This window comes from Denticeps clupeoides, chromosome 20 (assembly GCF_900700375.1).
Source record: "Denticeps clupeoides chromosome 20, fDenClu1.1, whole genome shotgun sequence".
Classification (NCBI taxonomy): Eukaryota; Metazoa; Chordata; class Actinopteri; order Clupeiformes; family Denticipitidae; genus Denticeps; species Denticeps clupeoides.
Genome location: NC_041726.1, coordinates 15,636,309 through 15,643,733, shown reverse-complemented (window position 1 = coordinate 15,643,733; position 7,425 = coordinate 15,636,309). Strand labels below are relative to the sequence as shown.

Sequence of the window (7,425 nt, the reverse complement as noted above, 5' to 3'; positions counted from 1 at the left end):
TAATGACGTGTTCTGTGGAGAGTAATTCCGCTAATGGCTGGCTTCGCTGCAGGGTAGGCCTGCTTCTCTGCATGGAGTGCACTCCAGAGTGCGTGTTCATCAAACACCTCGTCAGGACATGGGTGCATGAATGGGGTGAAGCTGTAGCACACCCGAGGACATCAGCTTGAGTGCCGCTCAGTTGGGAAGATGTCTGGGTTGAATCCTGGGGTATGCATTGACTGAGAGTTTAAATAAAATAAAGATCACAGTATCCAGATTTGAACTTTTTTACATTAATAGTATTTCTGAATGCACAGCCTGCACTTACTAAAATTCTAAAAAGTGCACAAAGCACTCAATGGACATGGACAAAAAATGAATCGTTATAATTATTAAAAGTATGTTAAATATAAGTAAGTGTTGTCATTTAATATTGTTTACCCTTTTAATTCATCTGCAACACATCATTTTCATCATTTTAATGCAACATTATATATTATAAGTGGTCTGTTTCTTAAAATAATTTGTTACATTTCTAATGATTCCTAATGATACTTGTGCTACAGTTTTTAATAGTATTTTTCTGTAAAATTGAGACTCTAAATCAAACAACTGGCTGGAGCCTTAAACAATGAAGACATATGTGCTTGCTGGTCAGTGCTGACACAAATTATCACCATTATTCACATGCTATTTCTGCAGAGAGGCAGGTCTTCTTATTGGTAAAGATCTAAAGTTCTCCTGCCTTGTTAAAGTGCCATTGGATGTCATTTGCATCAAATGGGATGTAATTTACAGTTTATCTAACAAACATACTTCATAAAATTTTTATGAAAACAGTTCATGGTATCTTGGCTGACATCTGCTTTCAGGCTGTATAAGTGTGTGTGTGTTTGTGTGTGTAGATTTAAATATATATATGTACACTTGTTACATTCTGATCTTTAAAACACATAATTACAGACACGAACGGACGAGTTTGGAAGCTATGTTACATTCATCATCCTGACATTACTGAGAAAAGCGCTAGAAAACGGCCTCTTTTATGATGAAACATACAGCTTCCCATACATATTTAATGCTTAAGCTCTTTTTGAAGGAGTAACATGTGCAAGAAATGTGTCTGCAAGAGGACTCCTCTCAGATCTGTGTGAGGGTGTGGGTACCTGGGTGTGAAAATTGAGAAAGTGTGCTTTCAAGGGTATACAACAAGAAATAGGAGCATATCTGAAAGGGATGGAGCAGAAAGCAACTTCTTTATTTATTAGGTCCCATGACAACTGATAGAAAATTCCAAGTTCAAATTAAGGTACAATGCAAACAAACATGTTTGTTCATCAGCTCTTTTGGGTATTGGAAATTGGAGATGCGGGGAGATTCTGCCATTCTTTTCTACTCTTATTATATAAATTATGCAATTTTATACTGTTCCCAAGGTTTCTTAAATATTTCCCCATTTGAGTTTTCCACAGACCTTTTTTCCAGACTGTAATGTCCATTGAGACATTCTGTTTGTGATATTTGGCTATACAAAAATAAATTATTGCTGTTGTGAAAAGGGGGTTAGCTTATTCCATTTCTCTGAATACAGTACATTGGGAAAGTATTCACAGCGCATCACTTTTTCCACATTTTGTTATGTTACAGCCTTATTCATAATTTTTCCAGAAATCTAGAAACAACATATGACAATATAAAAAGTTTACTTGAGGTTTTGATACATTTATTATAAATAAAATAACTGAGAAATCAGTTTGACAGGTTTTCTCACCATGTTTAGATACTTTAACTTTACCTCATTTATGCACCGGTATCAATTTTTTATAAAACCTGGTTGCACTGATGCAAAATTCTGTATTGATTTTGCACACACAATGTTAGTGTCACCATTCTAAGAGCATTGCACAGATGTAAAATGTGCATGTCAATTTACACTGAATTGCAACTAACTTTTGTTCAACATAATAGGAGGATAGGAGGTAACATTTATGCTTTTCTATAAACCTTGTATTGGTGTGAGAGGGTTGGCACAATGCAGGATTTTTCCTGCATTGCATCCAAAAATGACTTTGAAGTGGAGCTCTGAACAACAAAGCTTTCAGGTTTTTAAAAATGTAATTCATGTACATTTGAACTGAATGCAGTTTTAAAAATAAATTACTACAATTCAATCAATCATTTTTTTACATTTTATTTACACATTGCTTTTTACAATGTACATTGGCACAAAGCGCCTCACATTGTTACAGTGCTCAAGGCCCCTTGATGCTTTTGTGCTTGTTTTGCATGACTGAATGGGTAGAAAAAATTGCCCCCAGAGAAGTCATTTGTTAGTGTGTACTGGTGTGTGTTTTACTTTCCCTGCAGACGTTATAGTATTGGAATCTCTGAAATTGCTCCTTCAACAGTATGAGCATCTGGGTCACCATGAGCTGGTCTGAGTGAAAATCAATGACATTTTTCATGGCTATGTTTTGTGTCCTACCTGAAAGGTGGTTTTAGCTCAGGGGACAGTAAGACATGATGGCATGCCGGTGTTTTTGATGGACAGCAACAAATGACAAATGAAAGAGACACCCGGTTATAAATATTACATATTGATACACCCACTATATAAAGTTATTGAAATGGCTTGTGTTGTGACCTCCTGGCCCACGTCAGGCTGCCTGTAGGGTTGGTTCACAGTCAACACTTGTGATTTGTGGGTAAAAAAGACCGAACGTTCATCTGGTGCTGAATGTGTTTCTATGAGTTCTGCTCTCCAGTGTCACATCTGCCTATGATCCCAGTAGCTCTGGACAGCAAGATTTTGATACTGTGAGGGGAAGTGAGGGAGGCAAAAAAATGGTTTAAAAGCATTAAATTACATTTGATATTTTATTAGAAAAATTTGAAAATTAGAAATGCAGATAAAAGTTCAAACTATGGCATTCAGATTTTTTCAGATCGACTTATCATTCAGTAAAGCCAAAGTCAAGGGGACACGTCAGCATGACGTCATGTGCACATATGAAATCCCAGCCATCAACTTTGCATTTTTTCTCCTCCGTCTCCAGCTGTCCTTCTTGTACCCTCAAAAAATAAAACAGGGATGGCTTCCGAACGCTTCTGGTTCACCTCAGGAAACCAAACCCCAACAGACAGATAGACAATAGGCAATAGACGTGCAGAGGTGGTTGGCTTAGGGGCTTGGGCCAAAATAGCCTTTTGAGAGGGCCTATAAATATCTTGACAATGAGTTCAGACATGAAAAGTGTTCAAATTTAATGCAATTAATTATTATGGGTGATAATTGTCTTGGAAGCACACATGCAGTTAGTCATCTTGCAGCACTCATTTATACAATTCCAGCTCATTCCAAATACAGTACTAGTCAAAAGCTTAAACACACCTACTTTGTGGTGAAATTAAAATGGAAATGGAGCAATTTTGAAGAGTCCAATGCAAGAAACATATCTAGTATTTGTCATATCAGGAGAAAGTGAAGTATGAATGAATGCTGATAAAAGAGTCGACTCTTTTTACCTTCATGGCAGCTTTATTCACTAATGTAAAAATCAAAAGCCACTTGATGAGATGCTGATTAACATGAGTGAATGATAAGTAAGTGTTCAGTATAATCCTTCAGAACTGATGGAAACCATCTCCGTTGTTCAGTTTAAGGCTGTGGAGAGAAGACAAGAGTGTGAAATGCTGCCATCACAGCATAAGCTCCCGGTTTTGGAGAGACACAAATCTTATTGCCTTGTTTTCTATTTTTTTCTGGCCTTCTACATAATTTCATCATCTATGTTCATAGTCCCGTGTCTTTAGTTTTGTTCTAAAAACTAAAAACTGTTTGATTAGTAGTGTATATACTTCAATTTGAAGTTTAAGTCAACACCTCAAACTTGCTGTTGTGTTCTTCCCTCATTTTTGTTCAGTGTGGCCTGGCACATTATCCTGCTGAAAGAGGACACTGTCAACACTCGGTCAGGCATAATGTAGGTGGTCCACATACATGCAGGACCCAAGGTCACCCATCTGAACAGTGAACAAAGGATCACACCAAAGCTGGCTTGTCTTCATTTCACAATGCACACACACACACACACACACACACACACCAGAACATTGCTGCACATGGGCCCATTGTAGACACTTTTGGTAGTGAACACAGGTCTGTATGAGCAGTCTGCAACTGTGCAGCACCCAACAAACTGTGATGCATTGTACATTTTAGCAGCTTATGATACCAACCATTATAGCTTAAATTGTGGAAAAAGTTAAAGTTACTCCTCAGGTGTATGAGCATTATTTGCCCACGGCCGCCACGCTGGTCCTTCGGTTCTCGTTCCTTGGACTGCTTTTGGGAGGTCGTGGCCATTGCAGAACAGGAACCTTCCACAAGACCTGCAGCTCTAGAGTTGCTCTACCCCAGATGCACAGGCATCACAATTTGGTTCTTACAATTGCAAATTTTTGCTGCATCCAACACATCAAGGAGAAAATGTTCATTTGCTGCCTGCAGTGTAACCCCATTGTAAATGTTACACACTGGCTGGTTGTTCCAAAGTCTGCATGACCAAACTTAACCACGTGATGTGTGGTATTTCTTAATTTACTGTAATGTGATGTTACGGTCATCTCCCGCAGTCACACCACGTCCTAACAAAAGGAATCGTTGAGCATGTATGTCTCGAGCATCTGTGACGTCAGCCTTTCCGTTAGTGTCACGGGTTAAAAAAACACAGACACGCGGAGGTACGGAGCGACGCGGGATGCGCGCTCTGAATGAATAACCATGGCAACAGCAGCATCAGCATCAGCAGCAGCAGAGGCAGCGCGAGCCCCGGAGCCGCTATAAACGCCGAGCGCCGCGCATCCGCGCCAGCTTTCATTTTACGACGTGAACTCGACTCCGCGGTGACCGGGGTGGGGGGGGGACGGAGAGTGGCAGGTGAGCCCCCCGACGCGCGACGTCGCCCGTTGTCTCTGTCCGCACGACGCGTGGAAATATTAATGCGCGCGTTGGATTAATGTCCCGCCCGGGCCATCTGGCTGCAACCGCAGAGGACAGTGGACAGAGCCAGAACATGGACCTGTCCGCACTAAAACCCAGCAGCGACCTACAACGTTTACATATATGTGCACACGTATCCTTCAGATACGTTGCATCGCACACAATGCAGTGTTCAGTTATACAACGCAAATGCTTCATATGCTTTATGAATGTATTAATAGTTTCTGTTAAAAAACTTTGAATTGGTCTGCCTTTTTGAATTGTGGAAAAGCAATGTTAATGGTACGGTGTGTACGGTATGAGCGATTGCTTTGGATGGGATTAAAACCAGCATCAATGCCTCGACCGCCGAGAGAGCAGCATTTCCGTGCGCCACGCCACGGTCTACGAGGCAGGAGTTGGACGTTATCCTGTGCTGAATGCTGTTTGTTTTTTCCTTTGAGGGTGTTCCTATAAATCTTCTAAAATCCCTTTACTATAGGACATGGGACACAATATAACATTTGTGAGATGTTCACAGATCCTGGAGAACTGCGATGGAGCCAGGGGTTTGTGTGCTGTTAGTCTTTAGCATGCAGTGCAGGCACTCACAAGGCTGCGCCATAATATATGTGACCTTCACTTCTTGGGACTGCGTTCACTCACAATCACAGTCATCCAAGAAATGATTGTTGGCCTCTGGTGGAGCTGTAGGGCAATGGCTGCTCAGTGGGCTGAAAGCTGCATACGCTTTAGTTCTGTGGACTTGTTTAAATTAAAAAGAAGTTTTGTCCAGTGTGTGAGACGTCTGGGTCTGGCCTCCTGTAATAGGCACATGGGGACCACTTTGCCCCAAACGTCACGCACAAGGATGGCATATGGCTGACAGCTTTGTGAAACGGTCCATGTCCGCCGAACGCAGAAGGCAAGACGTGTTTCTCTGGTCAGTGGTAGTCGTTTACTGCACAATGACCTAAAAGGCCCTCAACCAGATTACCCAGCATGCTTTGACATCCCTGTCCTTCACATTTGCACCAACTCAATACATTTGTATGCCAGACAGGTCTAGGAAGTCTTATGAAATCTGTTTTGTTTAATAAGGTGGGGAGGCTAAAGAAGTGGACTCGTAACCTTGATCAAGGTAGCGTCCCCAACACACTGCTCCCCGGGCGCCTTTCAAGGGTGATGGTCTAAAGTAGAGGACACGTTTTGATTGTGTCACTGTGTGCTGTGCTGTGTTGTGTATCTCAATGACAAAAACAGTCACTTTCACTTCATTTCACTCATTTCACTCTTACGTTTGGTGCTACGACGTGCAACTCAGTTCTTTTCTTGGAGAAGACTTGTGCCCTGCTTTTGTACAGTCAGCACTGAACTGAAATTATGCAGAAGGCAGTTCATGTGCCAAAAAAAGCTTATTTTGCTGCATGGATCTAATGATCTAATGTCTGACTTTGCCTGACAGATTATTCTCCCTGAGCGAGAATTATGCCAAAAAAACCTGTTTTGGATCCTGCATACATAATACAATGCTGTAGAAATATGTGTGTGACAAAAGCATTCCACATTTGGGGCAAAATAGTACCTCTTCATGAGACAGTATACTAAAGGAAAATCAATATGTAGATATGTAGGTCTTTATGACATCGCCATCATATCTGATGAGAAGAGGGGCTGTGGGCTGTGTTTTCCAATAAATTGATCTGTAACAGTTATAAGTATGAATGAATATATGAAGCACTTTAAGTTTTATGTTCTATATGTAGAATGTGACATAATTTCCAGCTGATGATAAAGTGCGCTTTAAAGCCGTTTAAGACTGGTCTTTACTGCTTGTTAATCATGATTATTTTTATGTAGTTGTAGTTATGATGGTTTGAGGAAACACTCTAAAATCCCTCCAAAGAAACTACTTCTTGCAAACGTAGACGTGGTTTATGTTTTTATTGGGGCTTAGGTCTGATTTAATGACTACTTTTACTGCAGACTTTGTGGTTGGTGCTTGGGGCAGTGGTGGCCCAGCGGGTAAGGAAACAGATCCGTAATCGTAAGGTTGCCTGAATCCCGAACCGCCAAGGTGCCACTAAGGTACCACTGAGCAAAGCACCGTCCCCACACGCTGTCTAAACAGATGGATGGCTGTGTATGGCCACGTTAAGACAGAAGAAGAAATAGAATAACAACCTTTTGTTCGCCTTTTTTCTCCATTTCTGTATGCTTGATCACTTTGATGAGACATGGCCTCGTGTGATCCTCATAATCTGCTCTTCTTCAAAGGTTTCAGTGTTTCCAAACCCCAGGAGTTCACCAGGGTCAATGGCTTTAAGCAGCTTGTGTCTCCTCATTGCGTGGGCTTTCAGTAATGGCAATTTGAACTGCAAACCAGATCTGTGAAGTCACTTGGGAGGAAAAGATCTTTTCTAACAATGCAAAGCCTGTTATTGAACAATAGGCAGTCTGAA

The 7,425-nt window shown here is 41.0% G+C and overlaps 1 protein-coding gene across 1 annotated transcript in view; it reads left to right on the top strand.

Annotated features, from left to right (window-relative positions):
* Positions 1–4,786: 4,786 nt before the first annotated feature.
* fam135b (family with sequence similarity 135 member B) overlaps positions 4,787–7,425 on the top strand; it is a 42,987-nt gene continuing 40,348 nt past the window's right edge. The window contains exon 1 of the mRNA XM_028964615.1: positions 4,787–4,921. The gene's annotated coding sequence lies outside the window, so the exon portion shown is untranslated. The remainder of the gene's footprint in view (positions 4,922–7,425) is intronic.